Source organism: Anabrus simplex, chromosome 1 (assembly GCF_040414725.1).
Source record: "Anabrus simplex isolate iqAnaSimp1 chromosome 1, ASM4041472v1, whole genome shotgun sequence".
NCBI classification, from domain to species: Eukaryota; Metazoa; Arthropoda; class Insecta; order Orthoptera; family Tettigoniidae; genus Anabrus; species Anabrus simplex.
Genome location: NC_090265.1, coordinates 1,200,576,256 through 1,200,599,288, shown reverse-complemented (window position 1 = coordinate 1,200,599,288; position 23,033 = coordinate 1,200,576,256). Strand labels below are relative to the sequence as shown.

Sequence of the window (23,033 nt, the reverse complement as noted above, 5' to 3'; positions counted from 1 at the left end):
CGAAACATAAACACAACTGCCTATTCCTCTCGTAGCATTTTTCAATTATCTGGCGCATACTGAAAATCTGATCCTGACAGCCTCTCTGTGGTCTGAAACCACACTGGTTTTCATCTAACTTCCTCTCAACGACTGATCGCACCCTCCCTTCCAAGATGCTAGTGAATACTTTGCCTGGTATACTAATCAATGAGATACCTCGATAGTTGCTGCAATCCTTCCTGTTCCCTTGCTTATAGATAGGTGCAATTACTACTTTTGTCCAATCTGAACCTTACCAACACTCCATGCTAATTTTACTACTCTATGAAGCCATTTCATCCCTGCCTTCCCACTATACTTCACCATTTCAGGTCTAATTTCATCTATTCCTGCTGCTTTATGACAATGGGTTTATTTACCATCCTTTCCACTTCCTCAAGCGTAATTTCACCAACATAATTTTCCTCTTCCCCATGAGCTTGGCTATTTACAACACCACCAGAATGATTTCCTTTTACATTGAGAAGATGTTCAAAATATTCCCTCCACCTCTCCAGTGATTCCCTGGGATCTATTATGAGTTCACCTGAATTACTCAAAACACTATTCATTTCCTTTTCTCCTCCCATCCTTTCTTCATTACTGTCCAGAAAGGTTTCCCTGCTGCTTGACCTAGCCTTTCCAGATTATTACCAAAATCTTCCCACAACTTTTTTTTTTTTTTTTTTTTTTGGATTCAACAACAATTTGTTTCGCTCTGTTTCCTTCATCTACGTACAAATCCCTGTCTGCCTCGGTCCTTGTTTGGAGCCATTCCTGATAATCCTTTTACGTTTACAAGCTGCTGTCACTTCATCATTCCACCAAGATGTTCGCCTTTTCTCATCTTTACATACATTTGTTCCTAGGCACTCCCTTGCTGTTTCTACTACAGCATCCCTGTATGCCGCCCATTCACTTTCTATATCCTGAACCTGCTTACTGTCTACTGTTCGACATTTCTCACTATTCATATCCATGCACTTCTGTCTAATTTCCTCGTCCTGGAGATTTTCTACCCTTATTCGTTTGCAGACAGATTTCACGTTCTCTACCCTAGGCCTAGAGATACTTAGTTCACTACAGATCAGATAGTGGTCTGTATCATGGAAATATCCCCGGAAAACTCGTACATTCCTAACAGGTTTCGTGAATTCCAAGTCGGTTAAGATATAGTCTATTATGAATCTGGTACCTCTAGCCTCCCATGTGTAGCGGTAAATAGCCTTATGCTTGAAGAATATATTTGTAACTGCTAAACTCATACTAGCACAGAAGTCGAGCAAACGCTTCCCATTCCCATTAGCTTCCATATCTTCCCCACATTTACCAATCATCCTTTCGTATCCTTCAGTTCTATTCCCAACTCTCGCATTGAAATCGCCCATTAGCACTATTCTATCCTTGCTGTTGACCCTGACAACGATGTCACTTAATGCTTCATAAAACTTGTCAGCTTCATCCTCATCTGCACCCTCACATGGTGAATACACGGAGACAGTTCTAGTCCTAATTCCTCCAACTGCCAAATCTACCCACATCATTCGCTCATTTACGTGCCTAACAGAAACTATGTTGCGTGCAATGGTATTTCTGATAAAGAGGCCTACATCAGACTGTGCCCTTCCCTTTCTAACACCCGTCAAGTACACTTTATAATCTCCTATCTCTTTCTCGTTATCTCCCCTTACCCGAATATCACTCTTAGCACATCCAGATGCATCCTCTTTGCTGACTCAGTTCTACTTTCTTTCTTCCATAAGCCCCATTAATATTGATAGATCCCCATCCAATTCCATTTCGTTCGCCAAGTTGTTTCCAAGGAGTCCCTCGCCGGTCAAATGGGAGTGGGACTCCATTACTCCCATAGGTCTGAGGCTTGCTTAAAATGTTCTGAGCTCGGTAAATTCATGAAACAGGATGCTACCCTACTTACACATAGTCCAAATGAGGATCTCTCCTCTAACGGGTTATGGACCACCGGTGAATTGTATAGTCCTAGCCGCTGAGCACAAGGAGGGCCATGACTCAGAATATGTCCGAGATGCCCACTCCCAATCCATAGCAACTGGTATCCCGACTCTCAGGACCACTTACTAGGCCACTCAGCCGTTGCCCATGGTTCACGAACTAGGACGTGACTAGAGTAACCCACACCATGAACCATTATTGTTGTTGTTATTATTATTATTATTATTATTATTATTATTATTATTATTATTATTATTATTATTATTATTATTATTATTATGAAATATTATCTCATAAAACACGAATAACAATTTTGTCTGTGCAATCTCCGACAGTGGTTCAACCTCCGCTACAACTTCCCTGATATGAGAAGAGCAAAATAATATTATTACTCATCTGCGAAGAAAAGAAACCAGAAGTAGAAAAATAAGAAGAGGAGAAATATTTCGTACAAAGGTGTCTTTGGTCCGCCTCTGTGGTGTAGTGGTTAGTGTGATTAGCTGCCACCCCCAGAGGCCCGGGTTCGATTCCCGGCTCTGCCACGAAATTTGAAAATAGTACGAGGGCTGTAACGGGGTCCACTCAGCCTCGGGAGGTCAACTGAGTAGGGGGGAGGTTCGATTCCTTTCTCAGCCATCCTGGAAATGGTTTTCCGTGGTTTCCCACTTCTCCTCCAGACAAATGCCCTGATGGTACCTAACATAAGGCCACGGCCGCTTCCTTCCCTCTTCACTGTCTATCCCTTCCTAACTCCCCATCCCCCCACAAGGCCCCTGTTCAGCATAGCAGGTGAGGCCACCTGAACGAGGTACTGGTCATCCTCCCCAGTTGAATCCCCGACCCAGAGTCTGAAGCTCCAGGACACTGCCCTTGAGGCGGTAGAGGTGGGATCCCTCGCTAAGTCCGAGGGAAAAACCGTCCCTGGAGGGTAAACTGATTACGAACGAACGAACAAAGATGTCTTTAATAGCGAAAAGATAATAGCTTCGTATTAAAATTATTAATGAAAGGTGATTTCTTGCTGTAAACAGCATTTAAGGAACAAAAAACCAGATTTTAACCATATGCATGTTAAGATGAAATTAATTACCAGAAATAGGAATAAGAATGAAAAATAAAGCTCTGCCTCCCTTTATGTGTGAGTGTGTATTTACGTAGTAACAATTTATTCACTCAAACGCGAAAAACATTAGTAAGACGTGATTTAAAATACATTTCACTCATTAATTACTTTGAATTAATATGTTTGCTATAAAACGCCATTCAAGTTCACGTCCCTCCATAATCACACCATGCGAAGCTGGAGGGTATGTATATTGAATTTAGTAATTCGGGAGGGAGTCGTTTAAATAGCTGCATTTAATCATTCATATGTTTATCTATTACAAATACGATAGACAAATATTTACCATATTCTGTAAACATACAAGCCCAGTAAAGTCCCTCTCAACTACACGCAGCTACTCTACCACGCTAGTCACGCTGAAAATGTACTCCAAAATTAGTTCCAGTAGATCTGTCGGTATTTTATGTGTGGTTTTGAATATTGTTAGAAATGGTGTAGAGTTAATATGTATTAATTAGTTAATTAACTTATTTTGATACGTATATTTTAATGTTATTTTAGAAAATTGTATTGCTGTGTTGTAAAATTCATATTTATACTAACTACTACGCTGGTGCAAACAACAAGCGTATTTAATTCGTTGTATTGTTTATTTTTTTGCTACTTGCTTTACGTCGCACCGACACAGATAGGTCTTATGGCGTCGATGGGACAGGAAAGGGCTAGGAGTGGAAAGTAAGTGGCCGTGGCCTTAATTAAGGTACAGCCCCATCATTTGGCTGGTGTGAAAATGGGAAACCACAGAAAACCATTTTCAGGGCTGCCGACAGTGGGGTTCGAACCTACTATCTCCCGGATACTGGATACTGGCCGCACTTAAGCGACTGCAGCTATCGAGCTCGGTGTATTGTTTACCATGTGTGTGTTTTGTTTTCCAATTTTATCCATTTAATACTAATCTTTTTGTTATTTCCTACAGCTTCTTTTTCCTATTTTCTTTTTTTCTGATGCTTTGGGTATCCGGGGCTAGTGGAAAGCTGTGTTCAACATCGTTAATTTCTGGGGATATATCGTCGTTGCGCCTGCAGAAATCGCTATGTGAAATATTTCAGTTTAGAACTTGGGCCGGAAAAGTTCTGTCTTATACGAAAATCCACCACCTGTTTCCAGTCATTTGACCGTGTCAGGAATGCAATGAATGAAGCCCCCATCTAGCGGCGAGGATAGCAATTGTACCGGCTGCCGAGCTTGTCGCACTCTTCTGGGGCAACGATTAATGAATGATAGATGAAATGAAATGATATTGAAGAGTGTTGCTGGAAAGAAGGATTAGCGGAAAAAAGGGAGTACCCTGAGAAAAACCTGTTCCGCCTCCGCTTTGTCCAGCATAAATCTCACATGGAGCGACCGTGATATGAACCACGGAACCTAGTGGTGAGAGATCGGCGCGCTGCCGCCTAAGCCACGGACGCCTGTGTTAGAAGGTTCAGTATTGTCAAGCAATTCTCGCTTTTCATAATGTATGTATTGCGGATCAGTATTATCACATAGCGGTTTCCTCAGGTGTAAGGACGATATTTTCCTTTGCAACTTAACATAGGAAAATGAATCCAACGAAAATTGTACTGATGAACTGTATATCCATATGTGACTGGGAGGCGTGATCAATCTTAGGGAGAATAATGGATATAAAGTGGATTGTCAGATACGAGGTATTGCATTGACACCGTCGATATGTAGGTTGGTAAACATTGGCCTTGTAATCAATAAATGTGACCTACCCACCCCTTAGTCCCAGAGAGACTGATTGTCTCGGAACGAGCAGGGGGACATAAGTCATCCTGATAAACAATATTGCAAGGTATTCAAATTTCCGGTAACCTGTAGATAAGGTATATAAAACAAGAAGATAGTCCAACCCGGGAAAAGAACTTAATGGTAATGGAAACGTTAGGTTAATTGGTTTGTCAAAATAAATGCGTACACGAATTCCCGCTACCAGTACTGATGTTCATCATCATCATCATCTGTTTACCCTCCAGGTTCGGTTTTTCCCTCGGGCTTAGCGAGGGATCCCACCTCTACCGCCTCAAGAGCAGTGTCCTGGAGCTTCAGACTCTTGGTCGGGGGATACAACTGGGGAGTATGACCAGTACATCGCCCAGGCGGCCTCACCTGCTATGCTGAACAGGGGCCTTGTGGAGGGATGGGGAAGATTGGAAGGGATAGGCAGGGAAGAGGGAAGGAAGCGGCCGTGGCCTTAAGGTAGGTACCATCCCGGCATTCGCCTGGAGGAGAAGTGGGGAAACCACGGAAAACCACTTCCAGGATGGCTGAGGTGGGAATACTGATGTTACCTATTCAAAATCATGAGCAGCGTGATCTGTAGGGAATATTTACATACATCTGTTGCATTCTAGGGACTCAATTTATGGAGACGTACATGACATGGCAATAAAGGCGTTACTGATTAATTTGTCATTGTTTTCACTTATTTCTGTCTGGCTACGCTTTTCAGCCTGACATTCGTAGTCCAATTCTTGTTCTTCTCTGACCCGATGATGTTAGATGTGTGTAGCTAAGAGTATTCTTCATTTCCCTGCTCCTAGTAGCCCTTACCGTTCATTATCACATAACCTCACTTTTCAAGTCCAAACACTTCATTTTCTTCAGTGTCCGGCTCCATGGCTAAATGGTTAGCGTGCAGGCCTTTGGTCACAGGGGTCCCGGGTTCGATTCCCGGCAGGATCAGGAATTCTAACCATAATTGATTAATTTCGCTGGCACGGGGGCTGTGTTTATGTGTCGTCTTCATCATCATTTCATCCTCATCGCGACCCGCAGGTCGCCTATGGGTGTCAAATCAAAGGACCTGCATCTGGCGAGCCTAACTTGTCCTCGGACACTCCCGACACTAAAAGCCATACGCCATTTCATTTCATTTCATTTCATCTTCCTCATTATTGTTCGTGAAATATGAAGCTTTTATTCGGTAAATTTTGACTCCAAACAGATGTTACCACATAGAAGAGAGTGATCTCACATCCTAGATCCTACTAACCCTTTCTTTTAAGTAATAATATATAATATATCTTATTCATTTATTAATAAGTAACACTCTTGTTACGTGCCAGTCCTGTGAGAGGCCCTTTCAGTACTTCCTGGAAGGGACTAGTGAATCAGACAATCGGAAAGCTCCCAGCCAGCCTGGAGGGCATAGCTGGCCTTTCCGTGTATTGTTCTCTTCGTCCGGTTTCCCTGTGACTTTCTGGGAGATGTAACGAGAATGTTCCGTCTCTAGCCGCATCGCGAATATTCCAGAACTCATCACCCGAGCTATAAAAAGGAGGCTAGCCACAAACAGTCTGTCAGAGTTGAGAGTAGCTGGACTGGGACAGCTGTAGTCGTGTCGGCTGCCTTCAGTGTCAGAGTCAGAGTATCGTCACGTACGAAACGGGAGACTGTGTGTATGTGTGTGTGTATCCGAGGACTGAGGACCGTCGTAGGGTCGGCGATTAAAGTCTGCGAGCAGAACAGTGATGTGAGTAAAATTGGAGCAGTGATAACTGCCGTTGCTGTGAGGAGTATTGCCCTGCTGTTTAACACTATTGAGCTGCTGCTGTTTAGTTACTCACTGCGTTTGACTGTGTGAATTACTGGGCTGTCTCTGGAGTCGAATAGTGTTATATGGGTAGAGGATGGTTTCCTAGTTGTACTTCCTCATAAAACAATAATCACCACCACCACCACCACCACCACCACCACCACCACTATCTTTACCTCTGATTAGTGTTATATAGAGGACGGTGGCCTAGTTGTACTTCCTCTGAAAACAATCATCAACACACCACTCTAATTATCCGCCTGCGGGTGGGGGCGGTAGAATAACACCCACGGTATCCCTTGCCTGTCGTAACAGGCGACTAAAAGGGGCCCCAGGGGCTCTCAACTTGGGAGCGAGGGTTGGTGACCATGGGTCCTTATATGAATCCTGGCATTTCTTGCACTCACTTCTGCCAGGCTCCTCACTTTCATCTATACTCTCTGACCTCCCTTGATCAACTCTTGTTCATTTCGACCCTGACGGTATTAGATTTCGAATGCTAGGGAATCTATCATTTTCACGCCTTTCAAGGTCCTTGTATTCCTTTAGCCGATAATTTCATTTTTGGAAGTGTCGGATCCCTTCCATTTTTTTCTCTCTTATTAGTGTTATATAGAGGATGGTTGCCTAGTTGTACTTCCAGTTGAAACAATAATCACAGCCAAGGAACAGCCATCGTGTGTGGTGTAGCCAGTAGTCCTATGTTCAAACCTAGCTGTCTGCACGCAGATGCTGCGTGGGGCTGAATAGACTTGGAGGTGAAGTGAAAGAAAGACGAGCCTTTCAATCAGAATTACTGTCTCTTAGGTAATACCAACAAGCCAGACTTCCTAGTGTGTGAGGGGAATAAAAACGCGTAAAAGAAGCAGCAATTATTGAGTGTGGTTGAATAGAATTGAGTAGATTTATTGGGTCATTCTGAAACAAATTAGAGCGATAAAACTGATGGTGCTTTATTCGCAACACTTCTCAGTACAAAATATTTCGAGTCAACTTGCAACACATGTGCTGGTATGAAAGTAGAATTGCATAATGATGGAATCATTCAAATGACTGATTATATATGTTATTGGCTCATTCATAGACGATATATCGGATAAATTTCCTCCACAGAGTTACAGATCGAATTCACAGATGAAGAAACATTGCCAGTCACAATTAACGTCATACAGACGGGCTGAAGCATCTGCACAACCACAATTCTCGTTCACCCTCGCACCAGGCTCATTAGGACCCCAAGTAGTATATCCTGCTTCAGAAAGGGGTGTACCTGTGAATGAAACAAAACATCAGCACACTTTATATCAGGTTTATAGTTTTACACCACCGGCATGGAAAAGCTACAGTCTATTGGAAATCACTTCTATTTTCCAAACATTCATGTTAATTTCCCGACACAAACCATGAAAACGCTCATTATTTGAGATCGGATTTCTTGGCGGAATTTTAGCGGATTTTTAGTAGTATTTAGCGGATTTTGAAAATATAAGTTGGCAACACTGTTGGTAAGGAAGATTAAACAGACGACTGAGCAAAAACAGAAACACACTCGGTCAGCTATCACCGCATGGAGGTTCACTGTAAGACACTACACTAATACAACAGATATCGGTTTTTTTTTTCTCGCTCAGTCACAGCCTTCTCCAAGTTGTGAGAAATTTTATCGGCACGTTTTAGAAACGCACTGTTCTTAGGAAACCGATTTACATGATAACTATACGCAGGCCGATTATCCCATATATATTCTAATAATAAACCATTATTAGTCTTAACATGTTTCCTTTGAAAGTTTACTAACGCAGATACGTATTGAAATACCCGCTTTACTGCGTTAATACCTCTGTTACGTCGGTTTTCTCTCCACTGCCAGTATGACTTTCGGAAAACCACAGATACAGTCTTTCGGAGGATAAAAAACGGCAGGTGGAGAGCAAGTGTCTTTCATTATAATGCACACTGACCTAGTCGATTGTGACTAGCAGTAGGCAAGGGGGCCTGCCATTACAATGAAAACTCCCTACTCCGGTCTTCATATAAGAAGCGATGTTTGGCGACCTCCCCGTCGTGTTTCTGGGGTAACGCTAAGAGTTATTCAATTTAATAAAATCTCACAAGTGTACATTACTTAACTAGAAATGTGTTATCAAAGTAGAATTTCGTAAGGAGCCACGGGTACATCAGCTTGTGGATAAGTACAGAGAAAAGGTAGTAAGTTATGTATTACAGCTATTGATCTATAGCAAAACTTTGATTCACTGAACAGACAGGAGGAAGTATTGAAACTGGGTGGAGTAGGAGTGTCAAACAAAATGTCTAATGCCAAAATTGGTCCAGAGCTACCACTAGCAGGTGTCTAATGAGTATCTGTTTCTAAATAAGATAATAACCTTTAAAATAGTACCGCCGCAATGTAAATATCAAATAAGCCAGGATATTGAGCTAGAATAGGGAAATCGGGTGAGACCGATTTTGTTAATTGCGTGCACGTTTATTTTATTATTTACCTGGCGAGATGGCTGTGCGGGTAAACGGCGCGCAGCTGTGTGCTTGCATCCGGGAGATAGTGGGTTCGAACCCCATTGTCGGCAGCCCTAAAGATGGTTTTCTGTGGTTTCACCATTTTCACACTAGGCAAATGCAGGGGCTCTACTTCAAGTTAAGGCCACGGCCGATTCCTTCCCACTCCTAGGCCTTTCCTGTCTCATCGCCGCCATAAGACTTATCTGTGTTGGTGCGACGTAAAATAAATTGTAAATTGTTTATTTTATTTGCTTGTCGAGTGTCTTACAGGAAGTGAGGGGGGGAGGTTTAAACCACTAGGATAGTGATGTGTAAATATAGGCACCGTAAGAAGTTTTGCGTATATTTTTCTTTGTGTGATTATGAAGGATTTTACCTGATTTTGTTATGATCAAAGTGTGTGAAGCCACGCAAGCGTACTTCAAGAAAGTCACTCGGTAAAGTAGATTAAAATGATGCATGAGGATTTTGATGTATGGTAGTTTTCAGGTGAGAAGAGAAGAGATGCCAGCAAAGTGATAGCGTTCACTTTTTTGCCCACTCAACTGTACCCATGATTTTAGCCAGGACCTTAAATAGTGTACGTTGTGCTGGTTTGTTTTCCATGGGAATTAAAAAGCTATATTCTTCTGTAGACTGTCAGTTGAACCCAGGTATATTGGGATAGCTGACTGACATTTATGGAGTGGTTATGATTTTACTTTGTGACACACTGGCTAAGATTCTTCGAGAGATATGGATAATTATGAGATAATAAGTGACCGAAATACATAAGAGACATTTGTTGACTGTCCATTGTGTTAACATTGACAATTTGAGAACCAGTGAAGCTCGGAAATAGGTATGTAAACGATCAAAGTTTCAGACCCATTGGATTGTTGCTACAGGTCTCCCCACGTGATTGGTCGCGAAGGAATCAACTCCAGTAAACGGACTCTGGTGTAGCGTAGTTGACTTGCAGTCTGTGCGGTGAAGTGTCCCCCGTCAAACATGCCTCGACGACAGAGAAGAGCACGCTATCAACAACTGTCACCGTTTGAGAGGGCTCGGATAATTGGGCTGTGTGAGGCTGGATTATCGCTAAGGACTGTCGCTGCACGTGTTGGCCGACAGGCATCTACGGTGCAACGTGTATGGCAGCAGTGGTCAAATGAAGGTACCCACACTCGTAGACCTGGCACAGGCCCAGCGCGACGGACAACTGTGAGAGAGGATCGACGCATCATTCGGATGGCCCGGATGGAACCCCATGCAACAGCAGCGCGAATTCGAGCAGGTGTGGCACCCCACGTTACACAACAAAAAGTTGGTGATCGCCTGTGTGCAGCTGGCTTACGAGCCCGTGTCCCTGCAACAGCGACGTGTAAGGCTGGCCTGGTGTCGAGAAAGATCGACGTGGGTCGACGAATGTCATAGGGTCGTCTTTAGTGATGAATCGCGCTCCTGTCTTCCCGCAGTGATCGCCGGAATCGTGTGCGCCGACGTACCGGGGAGAGGGGCCGCCCAGATGTTATTATCGAGAGGCACTCAGGGCCAACACCAAGCCTTATGGTCTGGGGAGCTATTGGCTTTAATGTGAAATCACAATTAGTGCTTGTTGAGGGCACTATGACTGCTCGACAGTACGTTGATATGGTACTCAATCCAGTGGTTGTCCCTATGATGGCGAACATTGCTAATGGGATGTTTCAGCAGGACAATGCCCGGGTTCACACTGCATGCATCTCCAGAGAAGCTCTCCACGACATCACAACCTTAGAATGGCCCGCCAGATCCCCGGACCTCAATCCTATTGAGCATGTGTGGGACATGATGGGTCGACAACTGGCCAACCGTCCTCAGCCACCCACAACTCTGGAACAACTGACCCGTGCAGTGCAGCAAGCATGGGCCACAATTCTTCAGGAAGTGATCCAGGGCCTTATTGACTCCATGCCTCGACGAATTCATCAATGTATTTTAGTTCGTGGTGGGCACATCCTGTATTGATTGTTGTCCAAACTTGCGGTCAGAAGGACCTGAAAGTGTAATCATCGAATCACAACTGAACACTCGTTCTGCATGTTTGATTGCAGCAATGTAGCACTACTCCTTCTGGGTGTTGCAATTTCCATTTTCTTCAGTGTATATTCAGAAGTCCAAATTAGAGGAGGCTGTATTGGCCGAAAAGGGAAAGAGGGCTGGCCATTGTGTATCAGTTGGCAACTGAAGTACGGGAATGAGATTTATGGCGGTCGGAGGCAGTCTTAGTAGACCAGAGAAACAGAAGGGGGCAGGGAGCCACCCGCGATGTTTAGGCCCCGAATCTGCACTAGAAATTCTAGCCACAATAATCTTCCAAATTAATGTTTAATTAGTAAGGTCCCGTTTAGCGGCCAGGTTTACAGATGGAATACTGTGAATTGAAACGAGATCGTTGGATACGTAAGTCAGGCTTGGCTAGGATTTTCAGGTCCGAACTTCGAGTGGAGCACCGAACGGACATGGGTTCGTTAGACCATCGCTACTGGAACGGCGATATGCTGTGTTATTTTTATGCTATTTTTCATGTTTTTACCGTGCATCGAGTGTTTCTTTTGTTTGTTGCCATTGTACTGATTGTTTTACATGTGACTTTGATGGAGGGTTTCGTTCCCTGTATGCTTGTTGTGTACATCTGACGGCAATGTCGCAGGTTCAGATCTGACGGATTGCGTGTGGCACGATCGCACTTTACATTCTGTGTTACTTTGAGGAAGTGTGTTTATTTGTCTTGGATCTCACTTGATATTGTGCTGTGTTATTTATTGTATATTTTCGTTCCCTGAATGACAATGGGACTTCAGTTAAGTGTGGTATTATTTTACTACGGTGTTAATTATCAAATCCTAGGATCCCCAGACCAACATTTAGAACGGGTAGGTATTTCAATTTTCCAAAATAAAGCGATGCAAGACCCGAATGATAGCAGCTAAGTTTGTCAAAGATGCAGAGTTGCAGCTTGAGAATGTTAATTCATAGAATTTTTAGTGGATTTTGTTCACGTTATGCTTTCTATTTGCCACGTTTTAGAGTAATAAATTTGTCTAACCCTATTTACTGACTTCTCTCTCATGTTAGTTATGTATTTTCCCAATACCTTACTTAATTTCGAATAGATTTTATTTCCTCGCGGACTGCAACCCCCCTCCCCTTCCCCATCTGAGAGGCAGTCGTGGTATAAATTGGTAGTAGGAGGTGCAATATGTATCATAAAAATGTGCGGCAAAGAAAAATAAAAGAATATAAAGTAAGCATTAATTTAAATAATAAGTGGGATAATAATAATAATGGTTTTACATCCCTCTAACTACATTTGTATGGTTTTCGGAGACGCTTATGTACCAGGAATTTATCACTCAGTTCTTTTACGTGCCAGTAAATCCACTGACACGAGGCTGACGTATTTGAGCACCTTCAAAAACCACCGGACTGAGTCATGATCGAACCTGCCACGTTGGGTTCAGAAGACCAATTCTCTACCATCCGAGCTCCTCGTCACGGAAAATGTAGGACATAAAAATTTAATAATATGTAAAATGGGTATAAAGCTATTCCTAGATCTAATTTAAAAATTTAATGTAGTTATAGGCAAACAAACAGTAATAAGCGAGCGAAAGTTAAAAAGGCCCAGCGAACACAAAGAAGGTACGTGGGAGTAAGGACAGGTCAACAACTAATGCCAGGTTAGAACTTATAGCTACTTTCCAAGAAAAAAATCAACATTCCAAGAATGTACGGACAAAGATAGAATTTAAGAAAAGAAAACATGTAGAACGAATTAATCCATCAAATATATCAAAGAGAGACTTGCGAACAATATATTTTCACTCAGAGAAACATATAACAAATAATAAAGGTAAACCACAATCAGAGATAGGTGACACTTTTCAAGGGTGATCAAGTTTCAACTAAGGGAGAGGAAACGCCAAATTATAACATTTCCTAGTTATAACAATAAAATAACATAAAACTCAAGCGGTACAGCAGATAATGTGAAAATAGGTACAAGTAGCATTAATTCCCAGACAGATGGAAAATAAAAAAGACTATGATAGGAAGTTCAAATGTCCAAAACACTGAGCGTGTAAATTTTGGAAGTTTATATTAATATCTTTAAACAAGGAAAAGACTTAAGGAAAAGGATTACTCCATCTAAACACTGTACAAATTATCACAATTTCGAATAGATAAATATCCAAAGAGCTCTTCTTCAATACGTTCCATTGAATGAATTCGTTCCCATAAATAAATTGACACACACGCCTTACAAAGATAAGAAGACATCACTGTAAAAAGAAGGTTGTTCTAAGACCTGTGCACTAAAGATCACATTCATGATCCACTGGATTTTGCCCATAGATTTCTCTTTCAATTAATTGTAACTCATAAGGGAAATAGTCGCTTCCATCGGCTGGAAAGCCATAGAAGTTAAGCAGATGGGCCACCGACCCCACGGAGAATAATGCGCTTATTATTATTATTATTATTATTATTATTATTATTATTATTATTATTATTATTATTATTATTATTATTATTATTATTATTATTACTGAAACTGATACTTGGGTGCAAAATCCCAATTTCAAGTCCAAGAATCCCCGAAAATTCCAACATTTTAACGAACTTATTGTAAGTCTGCAGAGGGAAACTCATCAAGAACTTTATAGTTTAAAAACTATAACAGTTCGAAAATGGCCTAACTTGACTGCGACAGAGTAGGCATGTATACCAGTTGCACTGAAATGAGGTGATAGTCCGTGTTGTAGCTCCAACGAAGTAGTGAACGTTGAACTAAGAATTACACAGGCTTTCATATGGTGGCTAACACAATTCTGGAAGCTTCACGGAATGACACCAGATTCACGTTGTCCACCGCCATTGGAAGATGAGAGTGACGTAGGAGTTTACGTCAAACGTGCAGCGCAGGTGCGAGGCGTAGGGATAGCTAGATGTCACACATTGTTTTCCTGAGGAATCCATGGAATAATGGCGGACGATATTGAAGAGGCCAGTAGCAGAAAGCAAAGCATCAGACGGGGAAAATGGTGAAGGTAAAAGACGGTTATACAAAGATGTCAGATATTAAATTTATATTAATATTCTGTATCTCCAAACTGTCTACCAAACATTTCGGAATTAATTCCCTAGCACCAATCATTAGTCCCTAATCCCGATATTCCTACTGATACTATAGCTTTCTTTGAGGTAAAGAACAATGTCATCATTATCATTTCTTAATCCTTGTCAGTGGGCATATTTTCAATTTTAATCTATCATTTCATATAGGCCCTACTAGTTTCATTTTCTACCATTAGAGGCCGATGACTTAAATATTAGGCCCTTTAAGCAATAGTCATCATTATCATCATTATCAGAATTATTTATTTATAAATAGAGAAGTCTTGATTGGGGTTCTCAAATGTTCTTGCACGTATTTTCGCAATGTTTTTTTTTCGAAAAATGTACATGTAATAAACCAAATTATCTTTACATTGCTCTGTCCTCAGACCAACTTTGTTGTATGGAAGTGAAAGCTGGGTGGACTCAGAATACGTTGGAAGTAACAGACATGAAAGTAGGAAGAATGTTTTCTGGTACAAACAAGTGACACCAACGGCAGTTGAGTTGAGTTGAGAAAGGCTAATTTACAAATGAACTCAGTAGAAGAAACTGTATGTATGAACCAGCTTCAGTGGTGAGGTCACCTGATATGAACAGAGGACGATAGGTTACCTAGGAGAACAGTGGACTTAACCATGGTGGATAAGAAGGAAAAGGGAGACCAACGCAATGATCGTCAGACTCATCAGTTAATTATTATTTAAAGGTATGAGGTGTGGAACTATACGATTTCACATAGCTAGTTGCAAATAGAGAATAAGTGTGAAACGTATAATAACTCACACGGATTTGCAGAGTGAACGCTGAAAGGCACAACACATCATAATGAAAATAAAATTAAATGTCATGAGGCCTGGTGCAGGTCTTTTTCTATTTTACTCCCGTAGGCGACCTGCGCATCGTGATGAGGATGAAATGATGATGAAGACGGTATATACACCCAGTCCCCGTGCTAAAGAAATTAACCAATTATGGTTTATATTCCCGACCTTGCTGGGAATCAAACTCGGGAACCCTCTAACCAAAGGTCAGCACGCTAACCGCTTAGCTATGGAGCCGAACATAATGAAAGTGATACAGATACTGATTCCCGTTATGAACCTGAAATCTTTGTTCTGAATGAGTAAATTCATAATTCCAATATAATTTGTCCGTAATTGAGCATTATAAATTTTCCAGCTAATTAATTCTTGGTTGCCAACTAGTTCACTAGCCATACGTCTTGATAAGTGTGCTAGTTACCAACTGAAGGGCCTAAATTGGCACACTGGGGAGAAACGCTGAGAACCGAGAATGAGTTAGGCCTGGCTGAAAAATTTATAATGTCCAATAACGGAACAGTTATATTGGAATCATAGTGAGGAAGTATGTATGTATGAAACTGAAATCAATAACTGATAACTAGGTTTTCAAATTATTGCTTAGAAGAAGGATATTAAATCAGGTGTGAGGAGTACTCAGTCGTGATGTGGTTTCTTCTATTTCTCTTCGCCTCAATATCTACAACTACCTCAGAAAGTTTAATTGTTGAAGACATATGATTGATAAAGCTGCGAAGTTTTTACGAACTTTAAGTCCATGGAGAGAATCAGGAAGCTGCTCCCAATTGTTACAAGACTTCATCCTGACGAGGAAAAACGTAAAATGCTCGTTCTCCGATGGGCAATGAAAGGCATTCAATATAGCGGTCAGCTCCATTTGTTCCATTTCCCAGTCTCAATTAACAAAAGTGCTGGCCACCACATAACGTACGAGACTGGTTTAGAGGTATACATTTCTTCTTAAAAACAACGATCAATCGTTTGTCCCTGCAATCACAAAATGGGTTGTTACTTATTTCTTCGATAGATGTGACGTTGCTGGCGAAAGAGTCGTTATCTCTAACTAATATTCCACCTTCTCTTAACCCTTGCAGAATACTATAGATCATTTTAACCCTTCAGATAAATTAAATTAACAGATAAATAAATAAGAAATAAATATTTGGAAACTCCTGCGCATAATATCTGCGAACTTCCGGCTGCATTCCGACCAGATTCCCCATAGATTAAAATTACGTCTTTATATTCGTCGTTGCTGATCATATTAGTCATTGTCGATATGTTGACATCAACTGCAGTGCTGCTGTATCAAATATCAGCCTTCAACTGAGCGTTTGAAACCGAGGCTTACTAACGTAAGGGGGCGCATTTGACAGGTAGCGCTGAGTAACATGCAGCGAGCGCCGTAGGGATGGACATGAGTGCAGCTCGAGCGGCTCGAGCTGATGACGTCACTGCTCGATCTGGGTCGAGCAGTACTCGAGCAGGAGTATGGCCTGCCATCTATGAGTGATTACCTTGTACTAAATCAGATGAGTGGCAATCTTCTTTGCTCCTTTAATACTAATGAAATGAAACCAGTGTTTGTATAGGAACACAACTGAACAATATCCTCACCCAGCAATTTCAGAAATAGCTTGTTACATTTCGTACCATGAAAATAATATTTATAATGATAACGCCTTAACATTATTAACGGAATACATTGAATCCCTTACACAACATAGGAGTATATGGATTATATGGTTGTTATCCTAGAGTAATATTATCGCCTGAGAAATGATACGGCGTAATATGTAAGTCCGCCTCTGTGGTGTAGTGGTTAGCGTGATTAGCCGCCACCCCGGAGGTCTGGGTTCGATTCCCGGCTCTGCCACGCAATTTGAACAGTGGTACGAGGGCTGGAACGGGGTCCACTCAGCCTCTGGAGGTCAACTGAGTAGAGGTGGGTTCGATTCCCACCTCAGCCATCCTCGAAGTGGTTTTCCGTGGTTTCCTATTTTCACATCAGGCAAATGCTAGGGCTGTAGCTTAATTAAGGCTACGGCCGTTTCATTCCCACTCCTAACACCTTTCCTATCCCATCGTCGCCATAACACCTATCTGTGTCGGTGCGACGTAAAACCAATAGCAAAAAACCCAGTTATATTATATCGGACGCAGGACTTCAGGTCTGTTCACATTTTTTTATTATGTAGGAGAAATAGTAAATATAGCATTATAATAAAACTGAACAGAATATATTATTAAAATGATATATACAATGTTGAGAAGAACCAAAAATGGAAGTAGCGACCAAGTAACGAAAGGAAAACCCCACAAATACTATCACTATGTAGAGCTCATCGCCATGTCGAGCAGTCACTTCCATTTGATAAAAAAAAAATCTGGGCATATATGGATTTAATAAACTGATGCGTCCACTATGACTTACGGTACGTATGTATTTCTGTAGAATGGACGCTATCGCTAATGACTCTACTTCTACTCTACGCGTAGTGCCGGAAGGTGAATATCAACGTGAATAAGTGCAGACGGAATTGTGGCTCGAGCCCTAACACACACTCCTGCTTAGCGCACATGCAAGCCTACGTCACGAAGGAATTCCGTGTTGCTCGATCTGGCTCGACCACGCTCGACACACCAGTTCGTGACGTCAGCACTCGAGCCTGCTCGAGCAGGCGATCGAGTGGCCCATCCCTAAGCGAGCGGCCATCGATTGTTATCTCTTCATATTCTGACGTAAATAACCTGCTGGCAGTAATACCGCTGTGAAAATTAGTTATTAGACATCCCCATTCATTGCTAGTTCATGCGGGACATTTATAAGTAACAAGCACAGCGCTTGGGGGCTACCTGGTATGCACTGTGGTGTGATCGGTGGATACGGAATCACAAATATCTTGAAGATTAGAGGGATCTAGTGCATTGGTCATGTGGCATAGATACCCGAAATTGCAATGCTTAAAACTGGGATTGGGGAAAGACCACAACGCGACCTCTGGTAGACCAAGACGGAGATAGGAAGATTAGCTGTAAAAAGATCTAGATCCACTAGTCACGTGAAATTGTAAAAGAGGAGCACTAGATCGGTAGGGATAGAGGAATACTTTAATGAAGAATACATTTTACCATACATGAGTATAGGAGGTTCTGACGCAAGGTCACGTGGGACATTTTTTGACAATCGTGTTCTGCCCCAATTTTTTCAAGATACCAAAATGAAATAAATGCCCTGTGAAATGAAAAAGTCTACTTGTTAAAACAGTTCGTGCTTAACTAAATTCAAATAATTTATTTTCGAAATACAAGGGGTCGAAGTTCACATTTCGTTTTCAAAGTCCCCGAGTCAATGGACCCTTCAGGGAATGGAATCTGGGGTCTTCTCAGCAGACAGCCACTATGCTGACCATTAAGGCAAAAGAGCCGGACGTTGAGATATCATGGCAATAGTTCATTCTTAGTGCGGGGGATCTGCGCAGGCCCCGTTATCCATAGCGTTTACTTCCTTATTGCGTTCCTAACAGATATTTTATTCACACTTCACTGTTCTGTCGTCGCTCAATGCGATTATTGCACTTCGTGGTCCCGGCAATGATATTTGACACTTCATTTTGGAGCACACAATTCCCCAAAAGTACTCGCAAAGAACTTATGATTGTCTTGTCGTGCACCGCTGTCAACCAAGACTAAGTACCATGAAACGGAACTTAGTCTTTCGTGCTATCTTCAGAGTAAAATTAGAACTATCCAGTGGATGAAGCACACTACAACCGCTCACTCAGTTACCACATGGTTAATGTGAGAAAGTTGAGGAGAAGTAGCCCATTTCATCTAAGATTTGAAATACCTATTGAAAAACACAGAGAAAATGGCGTACCGAGTGAGTTGGCCCTGCAGTTAGGGTCACCTAGCTGTGAGCTTGCATTCGGGAGACGATGGGTTGAAATCCCACCGTCGGCAGCCCTGAAGATGGTCTTCCGTGGTTTCCCATTTTCACACCAGGAAAATGCTGGCGCTCTACTTTTATTAAGGCATGGACGCTTCCTTCTGTACCATATCCTGGCCACATCTATCTTTATCTGGTTCGCTTTTCGGACGAACTGCTTGCCCTCTGTTACTTATGTGCACTCACTGACTTCGGTATCATGGTCGAGTCATTGACTTTTATTGTACACGCAAACTTGGCCCAAAGAGATCACAGATGTCGCCTTTGTCGTCCTGTGAATTTACGACGTTTGTTCCCGATTTTGTCTATCTAGTTTTCTCTATGGCTCCTTTTCTAAGTTTCTATTTTTTTTTTTTTTTATTTTGGTAAGTGTTATGGCGAGCGGCACAAGGGCTTGTTTTTACAAGCGTTATTTTCAACGTTTTGAGACATAATGCATTTTGTCTCGGAGGTTTCCAGCGTACTTTTTGCACATATATATGTGGCTTGGTTAAGGTAATGTAACTACCTTTTATTTTTCGATTTCTTTCTGTTATTTGAAGTTGGCCTCGTGGATCGTGTTTGTTTTATATCACCACGTGGCATTGTGGTTGGCCACTATTTCTTGCTGTCCGTTGATATTTATTTCTTTGGTGGCCCGTCTTCTTCCTTCTGTTGTTGCCCATGTAACGTTATTTATATCAGCTATGTTTTTCTTTGTGCCACAACTCGGTACATTGATTTGCTTCTTACTGTAATTGAGTGTCGGTATTGCGTGAATGAGCTCTGTTGCACATAGAATGTGTGTTACGTCGATTTTATTGTACGGTTTATGTGTGGAAAACTCTTTGTTATTATTCATGTACCAAATTGCTCTCCGATATCGTCACTATGTTATTGTGTATCGGAAGGGCCTGTACATGGAATGTTTTGGCTGTTTTTGGCATTTGAATTGTATATGAGAGACGTATTGATTATGTGATTTGGGCATCCGATCTTGTGTGGGTTTAGCCTCGAATATCCGCGAGAGACGTTATTTATGAACCATGCTTTTACATTTTTGGGATCATTTTGACAATTGTTATCTTTTATGCATTTCCCATTTCTTGGATCCATTTTTATGCTGTTGTGCGAGTGTTCGAATGTGAGATGTGTAGGGCACATATTATATTGCCTTGTTGTGTCTATTGTTCTTATTTTTGCATTTATGAGCTCTGGTATTCTTTTTTGTGTGTGTGTATTTTCCCTTAGCAAGCCTTGTTTATTCCTGACCCCTGGCGCCATGCTTGCGCGTGCCTTCCTTTCCTTGATCTTTGGTTCGGCCGTATTTTATCTCTCGTCTTTTTTGGAGTTCGTTGGAAACCATTGTTGTGTGGCATCTCACTGAATGGCCGTGTATCGCGATCTGTAAAGACTCGTCCTGTTGATATGGATATCTAATAATTTATTACTTTGGGCTGAGCTCTGCATCACGGAGTCATTCTATTTTGTTCCCAGGTAGCAATTTCTTTTGTTATTTTCTGATTAATTGTATTTTATGTATGGTTGAACCTGTTGGCTGAATCACGTCATCGGTAGGCAAGATGCTATGACGTTAGTGAATATTTTATTAAGTTTATATACTGATTCCGTCTGGGCCTCTTTTCCTTTTTGTAATTTTATCTCTTCCTGATGTTTGTGTGGCCATTTACTTTTTTGATTTAATAATTCTTTAATAAACTCTTTTGTTCCTCTAATCGACGTTATTATTTTAGAAGTAGAAGGGGTAGCCTTTTAAATGTTATGCTTTGGACTTAATAGGCTCGAGCTCAGTTCATAACTTCGTCTCTGGTCATTTACGACGCGGTCCATGTGAACATGATAGGTAAGTATCTATGTATCGCTCCGTTGCCTCCGTTTGATTTGAACTTCCACTGGTTTTCATTTTTGTTATCATTTTTCGTTATTTTCTGCCTGTGTATGTGTTGTGTTTTCCGGCTATTTATTCCTCGGTGCTCATCGTTCCAGACCTGCCGTGGGCATGCGAGAAAAATAACATGGGATTGGTCTAACACAACAACATATCGTATTCGGCGTAGGAAACTACAGGATCGCATAGCGAGGGTACCAAAGTTACCAGGAGATCAGTCAGGAAGGGCTCACTTTCAATCTCAGTCCCTTACCATCCTTGCATCGCCAACAACTTTCGATTCTTAGTGCGATGTTGAAGCACTGGCAAAGAAACAAACAAGACAGTGTCAAATTTCCCTTTCGGAAATTCAAAAGATCATAAATATGTTGTCCAATAAATGAAACTCGAATTGATAACAATTAAAGTATTTTCATCTAACGAATCGTTTTCGAGACACATCTGTAGGGAATTTGGAGGTGAAAACTGAAAGATTCAATGCATCGAAAGGGGGAAACTGATTCAGGACTCATGAAACACAAGGCCTATAAAACTACCACAAATTAAATAATCAGTTCTCTAAAGTATAATGAGATGAGGCACATTTGATATAAGAGCCTTCTCTATGTCCCTCATTCATGGCCATCCATCAATACCTCACATCACAGCCTGCACGGTTGCTAGGTAACATCCGTCACGCATTCTGTATTTGGTATCGTTTATTTCATGGCACAGGTTTTTCAGGTGACCCCCTGCCATAAGATATACCTACCTCGTATGTCAAAACAGTACAGCATTTCATTTAATCTCAGTGAGAGGCTCTTCTAAGTAATTCTACATCTGGCAAAACACGTGTTGGCAGTACATGCAACGACTTACATCGCCAAGTGCAGGTGCTCAGAAAATGAATCAGGTCATGGTATTATATGAGTTCATCGCAGGTACAGTTTTCGGGAAAGAAATTGAACCTATTGATATATTATATGTTATGAGTATCCAAAGGATTTGTGTCTACATGGGAGGTGATTTATATTTTTATAATAATTAAAAGTAATTCTGATAAAATGCATAATTATAAACACCAGCATACCACATGCAACACTTGTACATTAAACTAGTCGACCAGAGCTGCTCCGCAGCATTTGTTATAAATAGGAGAGATAACGTGTCTTGATATGAAATTGCTCTTTAGCTTCCCGGGTAATTTTTTGAATGTTCAGTTTTAGGATTTGTATTACCTGTTTTATACGTCAAGTGATTTTTTATAGATTTCTTTTTTGTGACGTTGATTGATGTATCACGGACAATTTTGTAGCTTTAAAGTTATTTTTGTGTGTTTAATTTAAAGTTTTAGATTATTTTGTTTCGTGTGGAACTTCGTCCTTGTTGCAGCTCATATTGTCTAGGAAGTAGTCGATCCTTTCAAATCTTATCTTATCTTACTATATATAAAAATGGATCTATGTATGTAAATGACACATCTCCTCCTAAACCACTGGAGAAATTTCAATCAAATTTTGAACACTTATTATTTGCTATCCGGAGACGAGCACTGTGCGGGTAAGCTACCTCTAGCCCCCTTAGGAGTGGGGGTTAGGGGGTCAGGTAAAAAAAAAAAGAAAATAGTGTCGAATCCGTAGCTTTTGGGGTCGCTGAGGTGAATAGTGACATTCCCGATTTTTTAAAAGTCAAATTTCTGCTCCCATTTGGCTGGGAGGCGAGGGGGGACTGATGATGGATAGATGTGTGTAAATGACACATCTCCTCCTAAACCACTGGAGCAATTTGAATCACATTTTGAACACTTATTATTTGCTATCTGAAGACGAGCACTGTGGGGGTATGCCACCACTAGCCCCCTTAGGGGTGGGGGGTTAGGGGGTTCAGTTAAAAACATAATCGAAAATAGTGTCGAATCCATAGTTTCTGGGGTCGCTGAGGTGAATAGTGGCACTCCCGATTTTTTAAAAGTCACATTTCTTCTCCCATTTGTGTGGGGGGCGAGGGGGACTGATATATAAAATTAAACGAAAATAGTGTCGAATACATCGTTTTCGGGGACGTCGAGG

General features: G+C 41.5%; 1 non-coding gene across 1 annotated transcript in view; it reads right to left on the bottom strand.

Annotated features, from left to right (window-relative positions):
• Positions 1-7,599: 7,599 nt before the first annotated feature.
• LOC136877489 (uncharacterized) overlaps positions 7,600-23,033 on the bottom strand; it is a 38,408-nt gene continuing 22,974 nt past the window's right edge. Inside the window, exon 2 of the transcript XR_011018609.1 lies at positions 7,600-7,932. This is a non-coding gene — a transcript (uncharacterized protein). The remainder of the gene's footprint in view (positions 7,933-23,033) is intronic.